Here is a 27,738-nt window from a genome sequence, read left to right as displayed (position 1 = left end):
TATTCCTAGATAACTTATGGGTTTTTTGCGCAATTGAAAATGGGATCAATTCTTTAATTTCTCATTCTTCAGTCACATTGTTAGTGTATAGAAATGCTACTGACCTCTCTGCATTGATTTTATATCCTGTCATGATGCTGAATTCCTGTAGGAGTTCTAAGAATTTGGGGGTGGACACTTTTGGGTTTTCCACATAAAGTAACATGTCATCTGTGAGGAGTGAGATTTTGAATTCTACTTTGCCAAGTTAAATGCCTTTTATTTCCTTTTGTTGTCTAATTGCTGAGGCTAGGACTTCGAGTACTATGTTCAACAATAGTGGTGGCAGTGAGCATCCCTGTCATGCTCCTGACTTTCAGGGAAAACTCTGTTTTCCCCAATTGAGAATCATATTTGCTGTGGGCTTTACATAGATGGCATTTATGATATTAAGTTATGTTTCCACTATCCCCAGTCTGTGGAGAGTTTAATTAAGGAAGAATGCTGTATTTTGTCAAATTCTTTTTCTGCAATTGATTAAGAAGATCTTGTCCTTTCTTTTATTAATGTGATGCATCATGTTGATTGATTTGCCAATATGGAACCTACCTGCAGACCAGGAATAAAACTCCCTTAGTGGTTGTAAATAATCATTTTGATGTACTGTTGGATCCTACTGATGATTACCTTGGTGAGAATTTTGGCATCCATGTTCATCAGCATTATTGGTCTGTAATTCTCCTCTTTGATTGGGGTCTTTGTCTGATTTTTATATCAAGGTAATGCTGGCCTCATAGAATGAGTTTGGAGGTTTCCCTTCCATTTCTAACTTTTTGAAAACTTTCAGAAGAATAGGTATTAATTCTTCCTTAAGTGTTTTGTAGAATTTCCCTGGGAAGCTATCTGGTACTGGACTCTTTTTTCTTGGGAGATTTTTGAAGACCAATTCAATTTCTTTGCTGGTTATAGCTCTGTTCCAGTTTTCTATTTCTTCTTATGTCAGTTTTGGTGTTTATGTTTCCAGGAATGCATCCATTCCTTCCAGATTGCCTAATTTGTTGGCATATTGTTGTTCATAATATGTTGTTTTTTAAAAAAAATTTTTTAAAAATTTATTTGACAGACAGAGATCACAAGTAGGCAGAGAGGCAGGCAGAGAGAGAGGAAGGAAAGCAGGCTCCCTGCTGAGCAGAGAGCCCAATGTGGGGCTCGATCCCAGGACCCTGGGATCATGACCTGAACTGAAAGCAGAGGCTTTAACCCACTGAGCCACCCAGGCGCCCCTCATAATATGTTCTTTTTTTTATATTTATTTTTTATTTATTTTCAGCATAAGAGTATTCATTGTTTTTGTACCACACCCAGTGCTCCATACAACTGTGGAAAGAACCAAGATGCCCTTCAATGGACGAATGGATAAGGAAGATGTGGTCCATATACACTATGGAGTATTATGCCTCCATCAGAAAGGATAAATACCCAACTTTTGTAGCAACATGGACGGGACTGGAGGAGATTATGCTGAGTGAAATAAGTCAAGCAGAGAGAGTCAATTATCATATGGTTTCACTTATTTGTGGAGCATAACATATAGCATGGTGGACATGGGGAGTTAGGAGAAGGGAGTTGGGGGAAATTGGAAGGGGAAGAGAACCATGAGAGACTATGGACTCTGAAAAGCAATCTGAGGGGTTTTAAGTGGTGGGGGGTGGGAGGTTGGGGGAACCTCATAATATGTTCTTAAAATAATTTGTATTTCCTTGGTATTGTTCGTGATCTCTCCTCTTTCATTCATGATTTTGTTAATTGTGTTCCTTTCCCTTTTCCTTTTGATATATCTGGCCAGGGGCTTCTTGGTCTTATTCTTTTTTTTTTTTTCTTTTCAGTGCTCCAGAATTCATTGTTTATGCACCACACCCAGTGCTCCATGCAATATGTGCCCTCTATAATACCCATCACCAGGCTCTCTGTCTTATTCTTTCAAAGAATAAGCTTCTAGTTTCACTGCCTCTTCTTCTGTTCTTTTGGTTTCTATTTCATTGATTTCTAATCTTTATTATTTCTCTTTTCCTGCTTGGTTTAGGCTTTATTTGCTGTTCCTTCTCCCGCTCATTTAGGTGTAAGTTTAGCTTGGATTTTGAGACTTTTTTAATTTTTTTTTTGTTGTATTGTTATTTGTTGTATTGTTATTGTATTATGATTTACTTGCCTCTTAGGACTGACTTTGCTGCATCCTAAAGGTTTGGGTAGCTGTGTTTCATTTTCATTTGTTTCCGTGATGTTAAAGTTTTTCTTTTTCCTGGTTGACTCATTCTTTAATGGGGTGCATTTAACCTCCAAGTATTTGAGTTCCTTCCAAATTCTCTCTTGTGGTTGAGATTACATTTCAAAGCATTGTGGTCTGAAAACATACAGTGTTTATACAGGGAATAATCCCAATCTTTTGGTACCTCTTGAGACCTGATTTGTAATCCAGTATGTGATCAATTTTGGAGAATGTTTCATGGGCACTAGAGAAGAATGTGTATTAGGATAGAATGGTCTGTATTTATCCATGAAGTCCATTTGGTCCAGTGTCTCATTCAAAGCCCCTGTTTCCTTGTTGGTCTTCTGCTTGTATGATCTGTCTATTGCTGCGAGTGGGGTGTTGAAATCCCCTACCATTATTGTATTACTATCAATGTGTTTCTTTAATTTTATTATTAATTGGTTGACATAATTGTTTATTCCCGAGTTAGGAGCATAAATATTTAGAATTGTTAGATCTTTTGTTGGGTAGACCATTTAAGTATGATATAGTGTCCCTCTTCATCCCTTATTAGAGTCTTTGGCTTAAAATCTAATTTGGCTGATATGGTGATTGCTACTCCAGATTTCTTTTGATGTCCATTTCCATGATCAGTGGTACTCCAACCTCTCACTTTCAATCTGGAGGCATCTTTAGGTCTAAAATGTATAGAGAGCATATGAATGGGTTTTGCTTTTTTACCCAGTCTGATACTCTGTGTCTTTTGATTGGAACATGTAAACCATTTATATTCATTGTACCTACTGACAGGAATTTAGTGCTGATGCAGTCCCCACAAAGTCCCCGTTTCTGTAGATTGTCTCTGTTTCTTTCTGGCCTATGCTGCTTCTGGGCTCTCTCTTCATTTATATGATCCCCTTTAATATTTCTTGCAAGGCTGGTTTCGTGATCTCAAATTTTTATCATTTCTCTTTGTCCTGGAGGCTCTTTATCTCTCTTTACATTCTGAATGACAGCCTTGCTGGATAAAGTACTCTTGGCTGCATGTTTTTCTCATTTAGTACCCTGATTATATCATGCCAGTCTTTCTGACCTGCCAGGTCTCTGTGGATAGGTCTGCTGCCAGTCTAATGTTTCTACCATTATAGGTTAATGGTAGAAACATTTGCTTTGAGCTGCTTTCAGGATTTTCTCTTTATCTCTGAAATTTGCGAGCTTCACCATTATGTGCCTGTGTGTTGATCTATTTTTATTGATTTTGAGTGGGCGTCTTTCTACCTCCTAAACTTAAATGCCTGTTTTCTTCCCCAGATTAGGAATGTCCATAGCAATTCTTTGCTCAAATATGCCTTCTTTCCCTCTCCTCCTTCTTGGACTCCAATATCTAATATTTTTTGCTTTATGGTATTGTTGATTTCTCAAAGCCTCTCCTCATCATCCATTAGTCATTTTTCTCTCTGTTCCTCAGCCCATTCCTTCCCATCATCTTGTCTTCTATGTCCCTGACTCTCTCTTCTGCCTCATTTACCCTTGCTGTTAGAGCATCCATTTTAGACAGTATCTCAGGTAAGCACTTTTAGTTTTGGCCTGATTAGATTTTATTTCTGCACTAAGATTCTCTAGTGTCTTTCATGATTTTTTAAAGCCCAGCTAGTAACTTTATAATCATCATCCTGAATTTCAGCTCCAATATTTTACATCTAGCCATATTGACTATATCCATGTCAGGGAGCATTACCATCTTCTAGTTATTCTGCCCAGAGAAGAATGGATTAATGAGAAAACCAAATCAAAAATATAAACCATGACCCAAACAAAATCCACACTAGACAAATCTGAAGAATTTGGAAACCAAAAAAGAAAAGAAAGAGAAGCAAAAAAAAAGAGAGAATATAATCTCCCAAGTATATAAAACAGGGAAATCCATTTGGTCCTGAGTGTATTTTGGTATGCTTTTTAGAAGATTCTAAATCCCAAAATTGTAAAGAAAGCAAAACTTCTGTATCTACAAAAATAAGTTGAATACAGTGAAAGGAAAATAAAAATGAAGAATATATCTATAAAATGTAAATGTAAAGCCATCAAAAGAAATGAAATCTTGCCATTTGTGACAACATGGATGGAACTAGAGCATATCATGCTTAGAGAAATAAGTCAAGCAGAGAAAGACAACTATCATATGATCTCCCTGATATGAGAAAGTGGTGATGCAACATGGGGGCTTAAGTGGGTAGGAGAAGAATAAATGAAACAAGATGGGATTGGGAGGGAGACAAGCCATAAGTGACTCTTAATCTCACAAAACAAACTGAGGGTTGCTGGGGGGAGGGGGGTTGAGAGAAGGGGGATGGGGTTATGGACACTGGGGAGGGTATGTGCTTTGGTGAGTGCTGTAAAGTGTGTAAACCTGGCGATTCACAGACCTGTACCCCTGGGGATAAAAATATGTTTATAAAAAATAAAAAATTTAAAAATAAAAAAAAGTAAATGTAAAATGAAAATTAAAAGAAAACTTTAAAACAAAGAATTGATAAAATAAAAACCTAGTTGAAAAGGAAAAAAAGAGAAAAAAGCATAAAAAATTTAAACTGAAAGATAAAAGAATCATGAGGAAACAACCTCAAATTCTATATACTAATTTCCCCTAGCACAGGAGTTTTGCAGTTTTGTGTGTTTGGTAAAGTTGATATCCATCTGACATTCTAGCTGGTCTTCTGGGGGAGATGCTTGCTTCATGGAATCTCAGGTGTCTACTTGGGCAGAGTTTCACCACTCATTTTAGTGGGCCAGGCTCAGTGTAAGTTGCTTTGGGTTGCTCTATGTAGCTTTCATTCCCTGAAGGCTCTCTATATGGCTTTAGAAGTTGAAAATTAAAATAGCAGTGCCTTAATCTCCAGCACCAGAGCTGAAATATCACAGCCCTTTCTCTTCAGTAAACCCTCAGGGAAATGCACTCTTCACTTTTGTGTGCCCCCAAACTCTGCAGATTCCTGTGGTATGCACCTGTGCTGATCTTCCCAGGAGAAGGAGGGGGGTCACCACTGGCCTACTGCTTGCAGGGTTCCCCAAACAGAAAGTATTCACCCAATCCTTCCCTGGTTTGCAGTTTATGGCAAACTGAGTTAGGCTCACTGACCATAGCTGAATTCCCACTCCAATGCTTGGGAACTCTGCCAGTTCAGGCACCCCTGTTCTTTCTTGGATTCTGGGGATCCTAAGACAACACTATCCCACCTAGGATTCTGCCCTGCTTCAGCACCTGAGCACCTTTCAGGCAGGGATGTCTCTCACTGGAGCAGACTTCTAAAAGTTCTGATATTGAGCTCTGCTGCTTTATCACTTTCCAGTAGCTGGTTTTCAGGAGTTTCCTCCCCACCCCCTGCCATTTATCTTCTGATACATACCCCTCAGATTCACTTCTTTGCATCTCCTACCTTGGGAAATGTGGTCAGTGTTCTAATTGTAGAATTCCAGCAATTCATTTCTTCCATCTCAGGTTGAATTCATAGGTGCTAAATTCAAGGGACTACATAAAACAAGGTCCCCTATCTTCCACCATTTTTGCAAAAGTCTAGTTTTGGTCTGCTTTTTTTCAAAATTGATTTGGCAATGAAGGGTCTTTTATGGCTAAATATACATTTTTGATTTTTTTTAAAATTCTGTGAAAAATGCTTTTGGTATTTTGATAGGTATTGCATTAAATGTGTAGAATGTTTTGGGTAGTATAGCCAATTTAACATTATTCTTTCTTCAAATCCATAAGAAAGGAATATCTTTCCAATTCTTTGTGTCATCTTCAATTTCTTTCATCAGTGTTTTCTAGTTTTCAGGGTATAGGTCTTTCAGCACTTTGGTTAGTTATATTATTATTATTGGTTAGGTATTTTATTAATTTTGTTGCAATTGTACATGGAACTGATTCCTTATTTTCTCTTTCTGCTGCTTCATTTTTGATGTATAGCAATGCAACAGAACTCTATATGTTGATATTGTATCCTGTGACCTGACTGAAGAATTCCTGTATAAGTTCTAACAGTTTTTTGGTGGAATCTTTCAGGATTTCTGCATAAAGTATGATGTCATCTGCAGATAGTGATAGTTTGACTTCTTCCCTATTGACTTGGATACTTTTTTTTCTTTTTGTTATCTGATTACTGTGGTTAGGACTTACTGTATACTATATTGAATAGAAGTGGTGAGAGTTGACATTCCTGTCTTATTCCTGACCATAGAGGAAAAGATTTCTGCTTTTCATTATTGAGGATGATTTTAGTTGTGGGATTTTAATATGCAGCTTTTATTATGTTGAAATATACCCATGTCAACAAACTTTGTTGAGGGCTTTTATCATGAATGGATATTGTACTTTCTCAAATGTTTTTTCTGCAATCTATCTAAATGATTGTATGGTTCTTATCCTTTCACTTATTGATATGATGTATCACGCTGATTGATTTGTGAATATTGAACTATTTATACAAGAATAAATCTCAGTTGATTGTGTGAATGGTTTTTTAAGGTATTCTTCTGCTCAGTTTTCTAGTATTTCTTTGAGGATTTTTACATCTACGCTCATTAGGGATATTGTATACAATTCTATATGTTAGTGGTATCTCATTCCAGTTGATTTGTGGATGTTGAACCACCCCTGCAACCCTGGATAAATCCTGCTTAATGGTTGTGAATAATCCTTTTTATGTACTCTTGAATTTGATTAGCAAGTATCTTTTGGGAATTTTCCATCCATGATCATCAGGAATATTGATCTGCAATTCTCCTTTAATGTGCCTTTGTCTGGTTTGGGGATCAGGGTAATGTTGCTAGAATGAGTTTGAAAGTTTGCATTCATTTCTATTTTTGGAATCATTTCAGAATAATAGGTATTAATTCTTCTTTAAATGTTTGTTAGAAGAGGAGTTAAGACAGCACAGGAGTAGGGGGCCCCTAAATTCATCTGGTTCCTGGAATTCAGCTAGATATCAAATCATTCTGAACATCTGTGAAATCAATCAGAGATCTGAGAAAAAGAAATATTGCAATTCTACAAATAGAAAAGTGACGACTTTGGGGAAGGTAGGAGGTGTAGAAACTTGAATCCAAGGCTATATAACAGAGGATATGGGAGTGGTGATAGAGTTGGCTTAAGGAGGCTACCACAAAGTATTATAGGCAGCAGAGCACAAAATCAGAACTTTTAGAATTCTACTACAGTGGGGCATGTCCCTGGCTTAAAGGTGCTCAGGTGGTGAAGCAGGGAAAATCTCAGGTGGGACAGCATGGTCTCAGAATCCCTGGGGTCAAAGGAGAACTGGGATGGCAGAATGTGGCAGAGTTCCCAGGTATTGGAGCAGGTAAGCTGGGCGAAAACAGCAAGTCTTGGTGCTGGCTTTCTGCTCTGTGTTGCTGTAAACTGTGAACTGCTGCATGGTCACAGAACTGCTCTCCTGGCAGGGGCCAGCAATAGGGAGAAGTGTGACAAGACACCCCTCCCTCCCCCTGAGAGTAACAGCATGGTTCCATGATGTAGGTGTCTATAAAATTTGGAGACTTGAAACTCAATCATGTGCCTGAGATAAAAATTATTGGTCATGGGTTGGGAAAACACAAAGTTTGGATGGAAAACAGGAAGACAAAAGTGAATGCTTTCTGTGAGGGCTCACTGAAGAGTAGGGGGTACGAACTTTCAGCTCTGGGACACCATATTTTCATCTAGCCCATTGGGGCTGAAAGCCTTCAGAGAGCAAAACAGTGCCACATAGTGGAATCTTGAGCCCCTTACACTGAGACTAGACCCTGGCAGTGGAGGTGCATTTCCACAAGTGCAAGTGCCCCCAAGAATCAATGCAACAGGACCTTCCCCCAGAAGACCAGCAGGAATAACTGGCTAGCACCAAGTTTCCTCATTATAGAAAATTGCAAAGCTTCAGCTCTTGGGGAAAACGGTATATAGAATTTGTTGGGTTTGTTTTTTGATTCTACAGCCTTTCAGTATAATTTTTTCACTTTTATATGTACATATAGTGGGGGACTTGGTTTTGGGATCAAAGTAATGTTGGCATCATAGAATGAATTTGGAAGTTTTCATTCCATTTCTAATTTTTGGAATATTTTCAGAAGATAGGTATTAATTCTTCTTTAAATGTTTAGTAGAATTCCCCCCAGGAAGCCATCCAGCACTGGAATCTTATTTGTTGGGATATCTTTGATGATTGGTTCCTTTTCTTTGCTGTTTATGGGTTCTTTCAGGTTTTCTATCGCTTCTTGTTCCAGTTTTGGTAGTTTGTGTTTCTAGTAATGTATCTATTCCAGATGGCCTAATTTCTTCACATAATTGCTCATAATATTCCCTTATAATTGTTTGCATTTCTGTGGTGTTGGTTGTGATCTCTCCTCGTCTATTCATGACTTTATTTGGGTCTTTTCTCTTTTCTTTTTGATAAGTCTGGCTAGAAGGCTATCAATCTATTAATTATTTCAGAGAAATAGGTCCTAGTTTTGCTGATCTGTTCTACTTATTTTTTTATTTCTATATCATTGATTTCTGATCTGACCTTTATTATTTTCCTTTTTCTGCTGGATTTAAGTCTTAACAGCTGGGTTTTTTTTTTCCAGGTCCTTTATGTGTAATGTTTGGTTGTGTATTTGAGACTTTTCTTTGTTCTCGAGGAAGGCCTGTGTGGCTATATACTTCCCTCTTAGGACTACCTTTGCTACAAAGGTAGTCAAAGGTTGACCTGTCCTGTTTTATTTTCATTTGCTTCTGTGTATTTTTTAAATTTGTCTCTAATTTCCTGTTGATCCATCCACTCTAATAGTATGGTCCTTAACCTCCATGTATTTGTGGTCCTTCCAAATTTCTTCTTGTGGTTGTCTTCAAGTTTCAAACTGATGTGGTCTGAAAGTGCATGGTATGATCTCAATCTTTTTGTACTGGTTGAGACCTGATTTGTGACCCAGTATGTGATCTATTCTGGAGAATGTTCCATGGACACTCAGAAAGAATGTGTGTTCTGCTGCTTTAAGATGAAATGCTCTCAATGTATCTGTGAAGTCCGTCTGATCCAGTGTGTCACTCAAAGCCCTTATTTCCTTGTTGATTTTCTGTTTCCATGATCAGTCCATTGCTGTGAGTGGGGTGTTGACGTCTTCTCCTATTATTGTATTATTATCAATGAGTTTCTTTATTTCTGTTGTTAATTGGTCTATATATTTGGCTGCTCCCAAGTTAGGGGACTAAATATTTATCATTGTTAGAGCCTCTTGTTGGATAGACCCCTTTATTGTGATATAGTGTCCTTCTTCATCTCATATTACACTCTTTGGTTTAAAATATAGTTCAGCTGATATAAGTATGGTTATTCTAATTTTCTTTTGATGTCAATTAGCATGATAAATTCTTCTCCATTCTCTCACTTTCAATGTGGGCATGCCTTTGTGTCTAAAATGAGTCTCTTAAATGAAGGAGACAAAATGAGGATAAGATGAACCATGAGAGACCATGGACCCCAAGAAACAAACTGAGGGTTTTAAAGGGGAGGTGCAAGAGGAACGGGATAGAACAGTAATGGCTACTAAGGAGGGCATATATATTATGGAGCACTGGGTGTTATATGTAAATACTGTATCATGGAACACTCCATCCAAAATGAATGATTTACTGTATGGTGAGTAAATTAACATAGTAAAAAAATTTTAATTAAAAAAAACTAAGAAATAATGATACAAAAACATTAAAAAATAAAATGAGTCTCTTGCAAGCAACATATCAGTGGGCCTTTTTAAAAATCCGTTCTGATACCTTATATTCTTTGATTGGAGCATTTAGTCCATTTACATTTGTATTAGTAATTTAAAAAATACAAATTTATTGCCATCGTATTTCCTGTAATGTTGCTGTTCCTGTACCTTGTCTCTGTTCCTTTCTGGTCATTGGCAATTTTTAGTTCTCTTTCCACTCAAAGCATCCCCTTTAATATTTCTTGCAGGACAGGTTTAGTATGTAGTTTTTGTTTGTTTGGGAAACTTTTTATCTCTCCTTATTCTGAGTGATAAACTTGTGGGATAAATATTCTTGGTTGCATATATTTTCCCATTAGCATGTTGAATGTCATGCCAGTCCTTTCTGGCCTGCCAATTCTTTGTGGATAGGTCTGCTGCCAGTCTATTGTTTCTACCTTTATAGGTTAAGGAGCTCTTGCCTCAAGCTCCTTTCAGGATTTTCTCTTTATGTCTGAAATTTGCAAGTTTCACCAAAATATATTGTGATGTTGACCTATTTTTGTTTATTTTAAGGGGAGTTCTCTGTGCGTCTTGGACTTGAATGTCTATTTCCTTCCCCAGATTAGGGAAGCTATCAGATATAATTTGTTCAAATAAACCTTTTGCCATCTTTTCACACTCTTCTTCTGAAATGTCCATAATATGGATATTATTTTGCTTTAGGGAATTGCTGCATTCCCTAAGTCTACCTTTGTGATCTAATAGTTTTGTTTCTTCTTTTCAAATGTATTATTTCCCATAATTTTATCTTCTATATCATTTATTCACTCTTCTGCTTTGTTCATCCTAATTTTTGTATGGCTTCCACTTGGGAGTACATATTGGTTATAGCATTTATAGTTTTGGCCTGACTAGATTTTAGTTCTTTTATCTCTACCATAAAGGATTCTCTAGTGTCTCCCATGCATTTTTCAAGCCCATTTATTATCAACTATTATCCTTATATTTGTTATATATTATTATCAATTATTATCCTTATAATTGTTGTTTTAAATCATAATTCAGAGATCTTACTTATATTTATATTAATTAAATCCCTGGCTGTGAGTACTACCTTCTGTTCTTTCTTTTGGTATTTGGATTTCTCCATCTCATCATTTTTTCTAGAATAGTAAAGAAGAAAGAAAAAGAAAAACAACAATAACAACAACAACAAACTCTCTAGATCCTCAGTGTGTTTGGTCTCCTTGTTAAAAGAAACTAGATTTGGGGACGCCTGGGTGACTCAGTTGGTTAAGCAGCTGCCTTCGGCTCAGGTCATGATCCCAGCGTCCTGGGATCGAGTCCCACATCAGGCTCCTTGCTCCACAGGGAGCCTGCTTCTCCCTCTGTCTCTGCCTACCATTCTGGATGCCTGTGCCCTCTCTCTCTCTCTCTCTCTCTCTGACAAATAAATAAAATCTTTTAAAAAAAAAGAAACTAGATTTGAAAATAAAGAAAAAAATATATATGAGACAATAAAAGGAAAGAATAAAAATATATATAAAGCACATATAAATACAAAAATTTAAAAAGAATTGAAAAAATAAGAAAAATAACTGAAAAAATAATAATAAACTAAAGAATAAAAGTAGGAAGTATGCTAGATACTATTTTGCAGCCATCTATGACCAGTAAACAGTATGAATAATTTGTGTTGGTCTTCTGGGGGAGGGGCCTGTTGCACTAATTCTCAGGTGGGCTTGCCCTAGTGGAAGGGCAAGCACCTACTGTGCAAAGGGAGGCAGCAATTGGTGTCCAAGGCTCCAGACTCCACCTCTAGGTGGAGCTATTTTTCTCTCTAAAGGCTTTCAGCACTGATGGGCAGCATGAATATGGTGGTGCCCTGCTCTCTAGCCCCGGTGCTAGAAATTCGCAGCCCCCAGTCTTCAATGAGCACTCACAAAAGAGCAATCAATCACTCTTGTCTCTCTGGTTTCTGTCATAACTGTGCTCTAGTTCACCCTGCCTGTGTCCAAGCTTTTTTTTTTTTTTTTATCTCAGACACAGGATGGAGTTTTAAAACTCCAAATTGTTGGGACTACTATGGTGCTTACCTGTGCTGTTCCTCCTGGGGAGGGTTTCTCCAGTCTTTTGCGTTTTGCTGGACTCATCCCAGGAAAGCAGTGGCACAACAAATTTGTGGTTTGCAGTTTAAGGCAACAGAGAGCAGAAAGCTAGCACCTAGACTCAATGTCCTCAGCTGGCTTCTATGCTTCTAGGCCTGGGAACAGTGCTTCACTAAGGTGTTACCCATTCTTCTTGAGACCAGGGGATCCCTCAGACCACACTGTCACACCTGGGATTCTGCCCCACTTCACCATCTGAGCACCTTTAGGTCAGGCACATCCCCTACTGTAGCAGACTTCTAAAAGTCTGGATTCTGTCCTTTGCTACTTATTGTACTTATTGTTACTTATTGTAATACTTTGTGGTAGCCTGCTTCAACAGCCTCCCCCACCCCCTTATCCTCATCTATATCACACCTGACTCAAGTCTCCACACCTCCTACTATCCAAAAGGGAGTGGTTTTTTCTCCTTGTAGACTTGCAGTATTTGTTTTCTCAGGTTGTTGATTGATTTCTCAGGTGCTCAGAATGATTTGACAACAATCTATTTGTATTCAGGGAATGAGACATACTTAGGGTCCCCCTACTCCTCCACCATCTCAACTCTCATCTTCATCTTCTATTTTTCAAAATAATTTGAGAAGAATATGTATTAAGTCTTCTTTAAATATTTGGTAGAATTCACCTATGAAGCCATCTGGTCCTGGACTTTTCTTTTTTGGGAGTTTTTTTGACTACTGATTTGATTTCTTTGCTGGTTATCAGTCTGTTCAGATTTTCTACTTCTTTCTATTTCACTTTTATGTTTCTAGGAATTTATCCACTTCTAGACTGTGGTTTTTTGGCATATAATTTTTTCCTTTTTTAAAGTTTATTCTTTTTTTTTTTTTTTTTTTTTTTTAGTAATCTTCTCTCATGACTACAAGATCGAGTCACATGCTCTTCTGACTAAGCCAGCCATGTGCCCCTAGTTTTTACAATATTCTCTAACAATTGTTTGTACTATTGTGGTGTTGGTTGCTAATTCTCTTCTCTCAGTGGTGATTTTGTTTGAGTCCCTCCTTTTATATTGATGAGTCTGGCCAGAGTTTTATTAATTTTGTTGATCTTTTCAAAGAATCTGCTCCTGGTTATATTGAACTGTTCCATTGTTTTTCTAGTTTCTATTTCATTTATTTATGCTCAAATCTTTGTTATTTCCTTCCTTCTGCTGCTTTTTGGGTTTTTTGTTATTTTTCTAGCTCCTTTAGGCTTTAGGTATAAGTTTAAGTTGTTTATTTCAGTATTTTCTTTCTTTTTGAGATAGGCCTGTAATGCTATAAACTTCTCTCTTAGAACTATTCTTTGTTGTTCTATCCCAAAGGTATTGGATCATTGTGTTTTCATTTTCATTTGTTTCCTTGTACTTTTTCATTTCTCCATTGATGTTTTGGATGACCTATTCATTCTTTAGTAGCATGTTATTTAATCTTTATGTATTTGTGCTCTTTCAAGATTTTTTTTCTTGTGGTTGATTTCTAATTCACAGTGTTGTGGTCAGAAAAGATGCATGTTATGACCGGATTTTTTGTTTTTAATTTGTTGGGGCTTGTTTTGTGGCCTAATATGTGACCTATTCTGGTGAATGTTCCAAGTGCACTTGAAAAGAATGTGTATTTTACTTTTTCAGGATGGCATGTTCTGAGTATATCTGTTAGAGACATCTGGTTTAGTGTGTCTTTCAAAGTCACTGTTTCCTTGTTGATTTATTTAGATGATCTGTCCATTGCTCTAAGTGTGGTGTTAAAGTCCTCTACTATTATTTTATTACTATGGATTCATTCCTTTATGTTTGTCATTAAATGTTGCATGTATTTGGGTGCTCCCAGGTTGGGGGTATATATATTTATATATTTACAATTCTTATATCTTCTTGTTTGTTTGCCTCCCTTATTATTATATAGTGTCCTTCTTTGTCTCTTTTTACAGACTTTGTTTGAAAATCTATTTTGTCCTATATAAATATTGTTAATCTATCTCTATTTTGACCACCATTTGCATGAAAAATGTTTCTCCATCTTTTCACTTTCATTATGCAGATATCTTTCAGTCTGACTTGAGTCTCTTATAGATGGCATATAGATAAGTCTTGTTTTGGAGTGTCTGGGTGGTTTAGTTGGTTAAGCATCCAACTCTTTTTTTAAAAAATTTTTAAAATTTCTTTTCAGTGTTCCAGAATTCATTGTTTATGTACCACACCCAGTGCTCCATGCAATACGTGCCCTCCACAATACCTACCACCAGGCTTACCCAACTTCCTACCCACCCCCAAACCCTCAGTTAGTTGTTCAGAATCCACAGTCTCCCATGGTTTGTCTTCCCCTCCAATTTCCCCCAACTCCTTTCTCCTCTCCAGCTCCCCATGTCCTCCATGTTATTCCTTATGCTCCACAAATAAGCGAAACCATATGGTAATTGACTCTCTCTGCTTGACTTATTTCACTCAGCATAATCGCTTCCAGTCCCATCCATGTTGCTACAAAAGTTGGGTATTCATCCTTTCTGATGGAGGCATAATACTCCATAGCATATATGGACCACATCTTCTTTATCCATTCATCCATTGAAGCATCTTGATTCTTTCCAGTTTGGCGACTACATCTACTCTTGATTTCAGCTCAGGTTGTGATCTCATGGTCATGAGATTGAACCCCACCTTCATCTCTGCTGTGGGTATGGAGCTTGCTTAAGATGATCTCTCTCTCTCTTTCCTTCTTCCCCTACCTTCTAACTCATGCTCCCTCTCTCTGCCTCTCCCTCTCAAAAAAAAGATGTCTTGTTTATATTCATTCTATCACCCTATCTCTTTTGATTAGAGCATTTAGACAATTTACATTCAAAGTAATTATTATAGATAAATATTTCTTTTTTTAATTTCTTTTTTATTTATTTTCAGCATAACAGTATTCTTTATTTTTTCACCACATAGATAAATATTTCTTGCCATTCTGTTACTTGTCTTGTGGTTGTTTTTCTAGCTCATTGTCTGATTGATTCTTCTCTTTCTTACTTTCATGATTTTCTGGTTTTCTTTAGTGATATACTTGGGTTCTTTATCCTTTATGTTTTCATATCCATTACCGCTATGTGATTGGTGGTTACAACTTAGTTTAAATATAACAGCTTCTGTATATAGTAGTCTATATTAAGCTGGTGATCTTTTTTTTTTTTAGTAATATGTGGTTTACTGATGGTATTCTATTTTTTGTTTGTTTGTTTCAAGTTTTTATTTAAATTCATTTACCAGTTAATGGATATTGGGGCTTTTTCCGTAATTTCACTATTGTTGATAATGGTGTTATAAACACTATGGTGCTTGTGTCAGCCTTTATTATCAGAATCAGCCTTTATTATCCTTTGGGTAAATACCTAGTTAGTGCAATTATTGGGTCATAGTGTAGTTCTATTTGTAACTTTTTGAGGAAACTCCATGCTTTTTTCCAGAGTGGCTGTACCAGTTTGCATTCCCATCAACAATGTAAGAGGGATCCCCTTTCTACACATTCTTGCCAACATCTGTTGTTTCCTGTGTTGTTTATTTTAGCCATTCTGACAAGGGTGAGATGATATCTCATTATGGTTTTGATTTGTATTTCCCTGATGATGAGTGATGTTGAGCATCTTTTCATGTGTCTTTGGAAAAATGTGAATTCATGTTTTCTGCTCATGCCTTATAACTGGACTCTTTGTGTTTTGGGTGTTGAGTTTGGTAAGTCTTTTTAGATTTTGGATACTGGCCCTTAATCATATATATCATTTGCAAATATCTTCTCCCATTCTACAGGTTGCCTTTTAGCTTTTTTAATTGCTTCCTTAACTATGAAGAAACTTTATCTTGATGAAGTCACAATAGCTCAGTTTTTCTTTTGTTTTCCTTGTGTCTGGAGACCTATCTGGTAGGAAGTTGGTATGATCAATGTCAAAGACATTTCTGCCTATGTTCTCCTCTAGGATTTTGACAGTTTCCTGTCTTATCCATTTTGAATTTACTTTTTTGTGCAGGCTAAGAAAGTGGTCCAGTTTCATTCTTTTGCATGTGATTGTCCAGTTTTCCCAATACCATTTGTTAAAGAGACTGTCTTTTTTCCACTGAATGTTCTTTCTTGCTTTGTTAATTATTACTTGACCATATAGTTATGAGTCCATTTCCAAGTTTTCTATTCTGTTCCATTGATCTATTTGTCTATCTTTGTGCCAGTACCATTTTGTCTTGATGACTACTGCTTTGTAATATAACTTTAAGTCTGTAATTGTGATGTCTGCAGCTTTGTTTTTCTATTTCAGAATTGCTTTGGCTATTCAGGGTCTTTTGTGGTTTCATACAAATTTTAGGATTGTTTTTTCGAGCTCTGTGGGAAATGCTGATGGTGTCTTGATAAGGTTTGCATTAAGTATGTAAATTGCTTTGGGTAGCTTAGACCTTTTCACAATATTTGTTCTTCTAGTCCATGAACATGGCATGCCTTTCCATTTATTTGTATCATCTTTAATTTCTTTCATAAGTTTTCTATAGTTTTCAGAGCACAGATCTTTTACTTCATTGGTTACATTTACCCTAGGTATTTTATGGTTTTTGGTGCAATTGTAAACAGGATGGATTCCTTGATTTCTCTTTCTGCTGCTTCATTATATATATAAATGTATAGACATGTACTGTATAGACATGCAACAAATTTTTATATGTTGATTTTGTATCCTGTCTTTGCTGAATTCATGTATCAGTTCTAGCAATGTTTTCATGAAGTCTTTCAGGTTTTCTACAAAGTATGATGTCATCTGCAAATAGTGAAAGTCTGACTTATTCCTTTCCATTTGGGGTGTTTTATATATCTTTTTGTTTTCTGACTGCCGAGGGTAGGACTTCCAGTGCTATGTTAAATAACAATGATAAGAGTGGACATCCCTGTCTTCTCCCTGACCATAGATGATCACATATTTTTGAATTCTATCTTTACTACACTCCCCTCCACATTTCAGATATTTGGTAGCATCTTTTACATCCTTTTATTTTGTGCTTCCTATTACTCTTACTCTTATTTATGGTTTTCGTTTTCTACTCACAGAGTCCCTGGTCACATTTCTTGTAGGGCTGGTTTACGGATCAATTATTTTAACTTCTCTTTGTACGGAAATCTCTCTGTCCCCTTCCATTCTGAATGTTAGCCTCACTGGGTAAAGTATTCCTGCCTTCAGATGTTACTCTTTCATCACTTTGAATACATTCTCATCTGGCCTGCAAAGTTTCTGCTGCAAAGTCAGCTGACAGACTTGGTGGGATTCCTTTGTAACTCTCTTCTCTTGTAATCTTTACATTTTTTTAATCACTATTTTTCCCACTTTAATTATTATAAGTCTTGGTGTGGACCTGTTTGGGTTTAATTTATTGGGGAAATCCCTGAATCTGCATCTGTGTCCCTACCCATGTTCAGGAAAATTTCAGCTATTATTTCTTCAAGTGCATATCCTGCCCACCTTTCTCTCTCTTCTTCTGGGAACTTTGTAATGGGATTGTTATTACACTTAAAGGAGTCACTGTGTTCTCTACCTTTATTCTCACTATGCAGTATTTGTTTATTTCTCACCTGTTCAGCTTGACTGCTTTCCTTTACTCTATCTTCAGGTCACTGATACATCCCTCTGCTTCTTGTAACATATTATTTTCTATCTATTGTATTTTCAATTTCATTTATTGAGTTCTTCTCTGATATATTACTTTTTACCTATTTTCACAAGTCTCACTGATGTTTTCCATCCTTTTCTGAAGTCTAGAGTATCTTTATGATAATGGGATTAAATTTTCTATCAGGAATACTACTTATTTCTGTTTTGCTTAGATCTCCTGCTGAGACTTTGTTGTGTCCTTTCTTTTAGGACTTATTTCTCTGTCTCCTCATTTTGTCTATCTCTCTGTGTCTGTTTCTGCATTTTAGGAAAGTCAGGTGTGTCTTCTGCTCTTGAAAGTAGGGCTCTATGAAGAAGGGGGTCCTGTATTAACCTGAAGTGCAGAGTCCCTTGTTTACCAGAAACTGGCAATTCAGGGGAGTTTCCTGTGTGTGGTGCTCATGTCCTACTATTGTGTCAGAGACACTTTTCCTTTCAGTCCAGATGTATACAATGAGTGCCTGTTGTGGGTTGATCTTGCTCTCTGTGTAATGTTAGTGAGACAAAGGCAGGTCAGCTCTGAATGGGCATAACTACAGAAGGGCTCAGTGGTAGGGGGTAGTGTTAGCAAAATTTGCATTGAGCCTCTAGTCTTAGGCTGAATCCCTCAAATTTGGGTGGCTTCCTAGTGCCTGGTACAGGGGCATGTTTTTGGTGGCCAGTGGCATGCAGCATCTCTGTGGGTGGTGGATGGGCAGTGCACATACAAAGTGTTATCAAAATTTGAACTGAGCTGGTAGTCCAGGCTCAACTGCTTTAAAGTGCAGTGGTGGCCAAAGACACAATGCATGGGATTGGTGACATTGCAGGCACATGAATAAATTTTTAAAAGAGTGAAACTGTACAAAGTGTGTTTCCCAACCACAATAGAATAAAACTAAAAAGAAATAAGAGAAAGAAAATTGGAAAATTCACAAATGGGTATATATTAAACAGCACAGTCTTAGCCAATGGATTAAAGTAGAAATTACAGGGGTGCCTGGGTGGCTCAGTGGGTTAAAGCCTCTGCCTTTGGCTTGGGTCATGGTTCCAGGGTCCTGGGATCGAGCCCTGCATGGGGCTCTCTGCTCAGTGGGGAGCCTACTTCCCTCCCCCCTTACCCCCCCCACTGCTTGCCTGTCTGCCTACTTGTGATCTCTGTCTGTCAAATAAACAAATAAAAATTTTTAAAAAAAATAAAATAAAGTAGAAATTACAAGGGAACTTGGACAGTATTTTTCAATGAATGAAAACAAAAATATACCCAAATTCGTGAGATGTATTAAAAGCAGTGCTAAGAGGGAAATTTGTTGCTGTAAATGACTGCATCAAAAAAGAAAATCTCTGAGGCATGAAGATAGCTGCAGAGCAGGAGGACCCTAGGCTTGCCTCATCCTATGAAGACAACTTGAAAGCTACTAAGTCATCCTAAATACCCTAGAAATTGACCTAAAGGCTGATAGAGCAAACTTCACAACTAAAGAAGAAAAGAAGCCACATGAGAGAAGGTTAAAAGTTCAGAAATGAGGTTTAGGGAAGAAATGGATTGCAAGTGCTATGGATGGGAGGGAGCCATAGTAGTGGAGAAGGGTGACAGAGAGGAGAACACAGGGGAATGCACAAGGAGAGGATTTCCCTAAAGCCATTGGCTTAGGAAATGAGAGGGGCATAATTTCTTGAAGTCTTGCAACCAACAGGGCTGAAAGTCTGAAGTTTTAAAGGTCAGTGGGTTTCACTGGGATAGAGCATAGAGGGTGCTGTGCTGTTGCTAGTGAGATGGCAGGCAAAAAATCCAGTGGCAAACAGTGTTAAAACAGCAATCTGAAGAGCTCCTGAGCCACACTGTGGGGAGATTATTCACTATTCTCAGAGCACATACCTGAGAAGTAGCATTCATGGACATACCTCTCCAGAAACAAAGGAGCTGATGGGTGACATTTCCCTCCCCCACCCCTCACATTAAACACAGAGCCACCTGTGGGAAGCAGTGCAGTATGGACATTGGCTGCCTAACATGCTCACAGCAAGCCCCACCCTGTTGTGCTCTGGGGGAACTGTCCTTGCCAGTTATGCTTGCCTCATTCTCAGCATGTTAGGGCTCTCCCCCAGAAGACCAGAACAAACCCCTTCCCATACCACATCTCCCAACCAGAGAGTTTTGCAGGGCCTCAGTTCTGGTGGAGGTGGTGACAGGTCTCATTTCTAAAGCAGACCAGAGCATACCTAGTTCAAACTCACCACATTTAGGCCAAGAAGTAAACTGCCCACTGCAGGCAAGGAGAGCCTCTGCAGGTGACTGGAATGAATGATAGAGCAAGAAGAACAAAACATCAGAGTACAGGCAGTGCACACCAGAGTTACTCCCTGAAGCACTAGGAACAGGATACTACATGACCTCTTCACAAGGATATTACTTTCAGAAGCAGGGGACATAATTGGCTTTTCTAACACAGAGAAGAAAACAGAGGCTTAGACAAAATGCAAATACAGAGGAATTTATCCCAAATAAAAGAGCAAGGTGAGATGCCTGGGTGGCTCAGTCAGTTAAGCGTCTACCTTTGGCTCAGGTCATGATCCAGGGTCCTTGATCAAGTCCCACATCAGGCTCCTTACTCGGTGGGGAGCCTCCTTCTCTCCCTGCCCATGACTGCCACTCTAACTGCTGGTGCACTCTCTCTCTCTGTGACAAATAAATAAGTAAAGTCTTAAAAAAAAAAAAAAAAGGTAAGACCAAGGCCAGAGATCTACCAAAGCAGATATAAGTAATATGCCTGATGGAGAATTTAAAGCATCATAAGAAAACTCACTGGGCTACAGACAAAAATAGAAGACTTCAATGTGACCCTTACCACAATGATAAAATGTTAAAAAGAATCAATCAAAGATGGAATTCAATAAATGAGATTAGAATTGTGCTGGATGCTATGAACGGCAGGCTGGAAGAAGCAGTGGAATGAATTAATGACATAGAAGACAAAGTAATGCAAAGCAATGAAGGTGAATGAAAGAGAGAAAGAAGAATTATGCAAAAGGAGAACATACTTCAGGAACTCAGTGACTCCATCAAATGTAATATTTGTGTTATAAGAATCCCAGAAGAAGAGAGAACAGGAGTTAGAAAATTCATTTGAAAAAATAATAGCTGAAAACTTCCATAATCTAGGGGAGGAAACATACATCCTGACGCAGGAGGCACAGAGAACTCCCATAAAAATCAACAAGAGCAGGTCAGCACCTGTCAGGTTTACCCAGCAAACCCTGAGACAGTGAATGAAAAGATTACTCCAGACACCTTGGTAGGATAAGAGGAGAGGGCTTGGGGACCAGATAGTCTAGTGGCGAAAGGCTCTGAGCCAAGTTTTGTCTCAGCTTTTATTATGAGTTTTATCAATACACCGAGTGCAAGAGCAAAACAAGAAGGAATGTGTAATTTTAATGATCAGGACAGTAATATATGGAGCAGTGTGTGATAAGGGCAAGCAGCACTTGTGAAATGCATGAAAAGCAAGGGGTTTGTGACGTTCATGACCAGCAGAGGTGCCTGTTTGGTGTTTTTTTTAAAGATTTTATTTATTTGACAGAGGGAGAGATCATAAGTAGGCAAAGAGGCAGACAGAGGGGGGGGGGGAAGCAGGCTCCCTGCTGAGCAGAGATCCCGGTGTGGGGCTTGATCCCAGGACCCTGAGATCATGACCTGAGTGGAAGGCAAAGGCCTAACCCACCAAGCCACCCAAGGGCCCCAGAGGTGCATGTTTTTCTTCAAAATTTAAACATATACTCCCTAGATGAGAACCTGAGCTGCGGTAAGAATCTGGCCACTTTCAGCCAAGAAACTTCATCGTTCATGGCATGTTCCTTTGCTTTTAAGTCAGTTTCATCCAGGAAGGCATATACAAGTCAGATTTTATCTATCCAAGCACTGTGAATTCCCACAAACACCAGCATATAGTGTAATTAAATTTGCAAAATATAGTGAATAAGGAAAAATCCTTAAACACAGAAAGAGAAAAGTAGTCATTTACTTACAAGGGAAAATCCACAAGGCTAGCTGGAGGTTTCTCAACAAAACCTAGGAAAGCCAGAAGGGAGTGGCATGATATATTCAAAGTACTAAGTGGGAAAAATTTGCAACCAAGAATACTCTAACCAGCAATGCTATCATTCAGAGTAGTAGAGACCATTTCCCAGACAATCAAAAACTAAAGGACAAAACTAAAGGAAACAATGGTCACTAAACCATCCCAGCAAGACTATTAATGGGGGATGTAGGAGATAAGAGGGACCCTAGGTTTGTCTTGTTCCTCAAATACAATTAGATAGTTATCAAATCATTCTGAACACCTAAGAAATCAATTGGAGTTCTAACAAAACAAATGCTGCAAGTCTCTATCAGTAGAAAAGTACCACCATTTGGAAGATAGGAGATGCAGAAACTTGTGATATAGCTGAGGATACAGCAGAGAGAAGGGAACCTGATTAAGGAGGCTACTGTGAAGTATTATAAGCAGCAGAGTGCAAAATGGGAACTTTCAGAAGTCTGCTGCAGTGGGGGAAATGCCTGGCTTAAAGCTGCTCAGGCATCATAGTGGGGCAGAATCCCTGCTGTGACAGCCTGGTCTCAGGATCCCTGGAATCCCAAGAACAATAGGTGATGCCTGAGTATGGCAGAATTTCCAGTCATAGAAGCATAGAAGACAGGGGAGAAAGCAAATCTCGGTGCTGGCTTTCTGCTCTGTGTTTCCATAAACTACAAACTGCTACTCTGTTGAGGACCACTTTACTGGGAGAGGTCCAGTAAAAGGCAGAAGAATGATAAGGTCCTTCTACACCCCCAGAAGAAACAACGTGGGTCCTTGCTGCAGGAGTTTGTAAAATTTGAAGTTTTGGAACTCAGTCACATGGCTGAGATAAAAGCACTCCCTCACAGGCCAGGTGAATGCAGAGTTCTGATAGAAACTGGGGAGACAACAGTGGTTGACTGAGAGCTCACTGAATACTGGGGGTGTGAATTTTCCACTACAGGCTAGAGAGTGGGCATAGCTATATTCATCCTACCCATCAGTGCTGAAAGCCTTCAGGGAGCAAAACAGTTACACCTAATGGAGTCTGGAGCTGCTTATACCAAGACTTGCCTCCACCTGCTGGAGGACAATTTCCACCAGGACATGTCCACCTGTGAATTAGGGCAACAGTCCCCTCCCCCAGAAGACCAGCACAGATAACTAGCTATCATCAAGTTTACTGATCAGAGAAGCCTAAAATGCTGCAGCTCTTAGGAAAAACTGTATATGGCATTCTTTGTATTTTTATCCTTTAGTCTCTTAGTATAATTTTTTGTTATTTTCTTATTTTTTAAATTTCTTTTAATTCATTTTTAATTTTAATTTTATATATCTTTTATGTATTTTTATTTCCTTTCATTGTATTTTATTTTATATAGATACATGGATAAATATAGATATATATGTTTTTCTTTCTTATTTTGGAATCTATTTTCTTTTAAGAAGTAGAAGAAAACACATGCAGGATTTAGTTTTTTTCTTTTTGTTGTTTTTATTCTTGTTTTTGTTTTTTATGTTCTTTTCTCTTTCTTTCTTCTTTTCTTTTCTGGACAAAATGACAAGATGGAGAAATTCACCCTGAAAGAAAGAACAGGAGGTAGTACTCACTGCCACAGTTTTAATCAATATGGATATAAGTAAGATGTCTAAACTAGAAATTTAAACAAAAATTATAAAGATAATATCTGGGCTTGGAAAAAAGCATAGAAGACACTAGAGAATCCCTTATTGTAGAGGTAAAAGAACTAAAATCTAGTCAGGTCAAAATTAAGAATGCTTTTATGGAGATGCAGTTCCAATTAGAGGCCATAAAAATGAGGATGAACAAAGCAGAAGAGTGACACAATGATACAGCAGATAAAATTATGCAAAATAAGGAAGCTAAAAAGAAGAGGGAAGCAAAACTATTAGATCATGAAGGTAGAATTTGGGAAAGCAGCAATGCAATAAAGCAAAATACTATCTGTATTATAGGAGTTCCAGAGAGAGAAGAGGGGGAAAAAGAGCAAAGGGTTTATTTGAACAAAATGTAGCTCAGAACTTCCCTAATCTAGGGAAGAAAACTGACATTCAAGTCCAGGAGGCAGAGAGAACCTCCCCCTCAAAATTAACAAAACCAGGTCAATACCTCAATATATTATAATGAAGCTTAAAAATTACAAAGATAAAGGGAAAATTGTGGAAACCAACTCACAACAAGAGATCCCTATCCTACAGGGGTAGATAGGTTGGCAGCAGACCTGTACACAGAGACCTGGCAGACCAGAAAGGACTGGAATGATATATTCAATTGTTAGGTGGTAAAAATATGCAGCCAATAATATTTTATGCAGAAATGCTGTCACACAAAATAGGAGAGATAAAGAGTTTCCAGGACAAGCAAAAACTAAATGAATTTGTGAACAGTAAATAAGTCGTGCAAGAATATCAAAGGGGGTCCTTTGAGCAGACAGGGAGGGCCCCAAAGTAACAAAGACAGGAAAGGAACAGAGACAATCTACAGAAACAGTGACATTACAGGTAATACAATGGCACTAAACTCATATCTTTCGATGATTGATCTTTTTTTAGGAGCACTTTTAAAATTATTTATTTATTTGACAGAGAGAGCATAACTAGAGGAAGCAACAGGCAAATAAGAGGGAGAAACAGGCTCCCCATTGAGCAGGGAGCCTGATGTGGGGCTCAATCAAAGGACCCTGAGATCAGGACCTGAGCTGAAGGCAAACGCTTAACCAACTGAGCCAACCAGGCACCCCTCTTTCAATTACCAATCTGAATGTAAATGGACTAAATGCTCCAATCAAAATATATAAGGGTATCAGAATGGATTTTTAAAAAATGGTCATTGATATGCTGCTTACAAGAGTCGTTTTAGGACCAAAGGCATATCCAAATTGAAAGTGGGGGGGGTGCAGAAAAATTTATCATGGTAATGGACATCAAAAGTATGCTGGAGTAGCCATCTTTATATCAGACAAATTAGATTTTAAGCCAAAGAGTGTGATAGAGATGAAGAAGGACACTATATCATAATAAAGCATTCTATTCAACAAAAAGATCTAACAATTATAAATATTTAGGATCCTAACTTTGGAGCAGACAATTATATAAGCCAATGAATAACAAAATTAATGAAACACACTGAGGGTGCCTGGGTAGCTCAGTTGGTTAAGCAGCTGTCTTCAGATTGGATAATGATCCCAGGGTCCTGGGATCGAGTCCCACATCGGGCTCCCTTCTCAGCAGAGAGCCTACTTTTCTCTCTCCTTCTGCTTGCTACTCTACCTAATTGTGTTCTCTATCAAATAAATAAATAAAATCTTTTTTAAAAAAGGAAATCATTGATAATAATACAATGATAGTATAGCCTTTATCACCACACTCACAGCAACAGACAGATGATCTAAGCAGAATATCAATAAGGAAACAAAGGTATTCAATGACAAACTGGACATATGGTTTTAACAGATATATTCAGAGCATATCAACTTAAAGCTGCAGAATATAAATGATTTTTAAGTGTACATGGAATATTCCCCAGAACAGACCACATACAAGGTCACAAATAAGGACTGAACTGGTACAAAAAGATTGAGATCATACCATGCATCATTTCAGACCACAATGGTATGAAACTTGAAGTCACTCACAAGAATAAAATTGGAAGGACCACAAATACATGGGGGTTAAACAACATCCTTTTAAAGAATGAATTGTGGTTGAAATTAAGGAGGGCACATATTGCATGGAGCACTAGGTGTTGTACATAAACAATGAATCTTGGAACACTGCATCAAAAAGTAAAGATGTATTTTATGGTAACTATCATAACACAATAAAAGTTAAAAAATAAAGAATTAATGGGTCAACCATGAAATTAAAGAAGACAGTCTTTTCAATAAATGGTGCTGGGTAAACAGGACAGCTATATGTAGAAGAATGAAACTCGACCATTCTCTTACACCGTACACAAAGATAAACTCAAAATGGGTAAAAGACCTCAATGTGAGACAGGAATCCATCAGAATCCTAGAGGAGAACATAGGCAGTAATCTCTTCGATATCAGCCACAGCAAATTCTTTCAAGAAATTTGGCTAGTGATGAGAAAGGGAAATTAGAGAATCAATTCCATTTACTAGCACCAAGAACCATAAGATACCTGGGAATAAACCTAACCAAAGAGGTAAAGGACCTGTACTTGAGGAACTACAGAACACTCATGAAAGAAATTGAAGACACAAAAAGATGGAAGACCATTCCATGCTCTTGGATCGGAAGAATAAACATTGTTAAAATGTCTATACTGCCTAGAGCAATATATACTTTTAATGCTATTCCGATCAAAATTCCACCGGTATTCATCAAAGAGCTGGAGCAAATAATCCTAAAATTTGTATGGAATAAGAAGAGACCCTGAATTGCTAAGGAAATGTTGAAAAACAAAAATAAAACGGGGGGCATCACGTTACCTGATTTCAAGCTTTACTACAAAGCTGTGATCACCAAGACAGCATGTTACTGGCATAAAAAAAGACACATAGACCAGTGGAACAAAGTAGAGAGCCCAGATATGGACCCTCAACTCTATGGTCAAATAATCTTCGACAAAACAGGAAAAAATATACAGGGGAAAAAAGACAGTCTCTTCAATAAATGGTGCTGGGAAAACTAGGAAGCTATATGTAGAAGAATGAAACTCAACTATTCTCTTACACCGTACACAAAGATTAACTCAAAATGGATAATGACCTCAACGTGAGACAGGAATCCATCAGAATTCTGGGGGAGAACATAGGCAGTAACCTCTTCGATATCAGCCACAGCAACTTCTTTCAAGATATGTCTCCAAAGGCAAAGGAAACAAAAGTGAAAATAAATTTTTGGGACTTCATCAAAATCAAAATCAACAGCACATTAAAAAGATTATCCACCATGATCAGGTGGGATTCATCCCTGGGCTACAAGGATGGTTCAACATTCGCAAATCAATCAATGTGATAGAACAAATTAATATGAGAAGAGAGAAGAACCACATGGTTCTCTCAATCGATGCAGAAAAAGCATTTGACAAAATCCAGCATCCGTTCCTGATTAAAATGCTTCAAAGTATAGGGATAGAGGGAACATTCCTGAACCTCATCAAATCTATCTATGAAAGACCCACAGCAAATATCATCCTCAATGGGAAAAAGCTTGCATCCTTCCCGTTGAGATCAGGAACACGACAAGGATGCCCACTTTCACCACTCTTGTTCAACATAGTATTAGAAGTCCTAGCAACAGCAATCAGACAACAAAGAGAAATAAAAGGTATCCAAATTGGCAATGAAGAAGTCAAACTCTCTCTCTTCGCAGATGACATGATTCTTTATATGGAAAACACAAAAGACTCCACCCCCAAACTACTAAAACTCATACAGCAATTCAGCAACGTGGCAGGATACAAAGTCTATGTGCATAAATCAGTGGCTTTCTTATACACTAACAATGAAAATGCAGAAGGGGAAATTAGAGAATCAATTACATTTATTATAGCACCAAGAACCATAAGATACCTGGGAATAATCCTAACCAAAGAGGTAAAGGATCTGTACTTGAGGAACTACAGAACACTCATGAAAGAAATTGAAGAAGACACAAAAAGATGGAAGACCATTCCAGCTCTTGGATCAGAAGAATAAACATTGTTAAAATGTCTATACTGCCTAGAGCAATATGTACTTTTAATGCCATTCCAATCAAAATTCCACCAGTATTCTTCAAAGAGCTGGAGCAAATAATCCAAAAATTTGTATGGAATCAGAAGAGACCCCGAATTGCTAAGGAAATGTTGAAAAACAAAAATAAAGCTGGGGGCATCACGTTACTTGATTTCAAGATTTATTGCAAAGCTGTGATCACCAAGACAGCATGGTACTGGCATAAAAACAGACACATAGA

General features: G+C 37.8%; 1 protein-coding gene across 2 annotated transcripts in view; it reads right to left on the bottom strand.

Moving 5' to 3' along the window:
• ZDHHC15 (zDHHC palmitoyltransferase 15) overlaps positions 1 to 27,738 on the bottom strand; it is a 1,212,570-nt gene that overhangs the window by 650,198 nt on the left and 534,634 nt on the right. The window contains exon 12 of one of the 2 annotated variants that reach the window (XM_082716047.1): positions 16,251 to 16,276. The exons of the other annotated variant lie outside the window; for it this stretch is intronic. The gene's annotated coding sequence lies outside the window, so the exon portion shown is untranslated. Of the gene's footprint in view, positions 1 to 16,250; positions 16,277 to 27,738 lie in introns of those variants that run through there. 2 annotated transcript variants of the gene reach the window in all.

The sequence above is a fragment of the Mustela nivalis genome, assembly GCF_964662115.1.
Source record: "Mustela nivalis genome assembly, chromosome: X".
Taxonomy (NCBI): Eukaryota; Metazoa; Chordata; class Mammalia; order Carnivora; family Mustelidae; genus Mustela; species Mustela nivalis.
The sequence above is the reverse complement of the archived record's forward strand: the minus strand, read 5'-3'. Positions and strand labels throughout refer to the sequence as shown.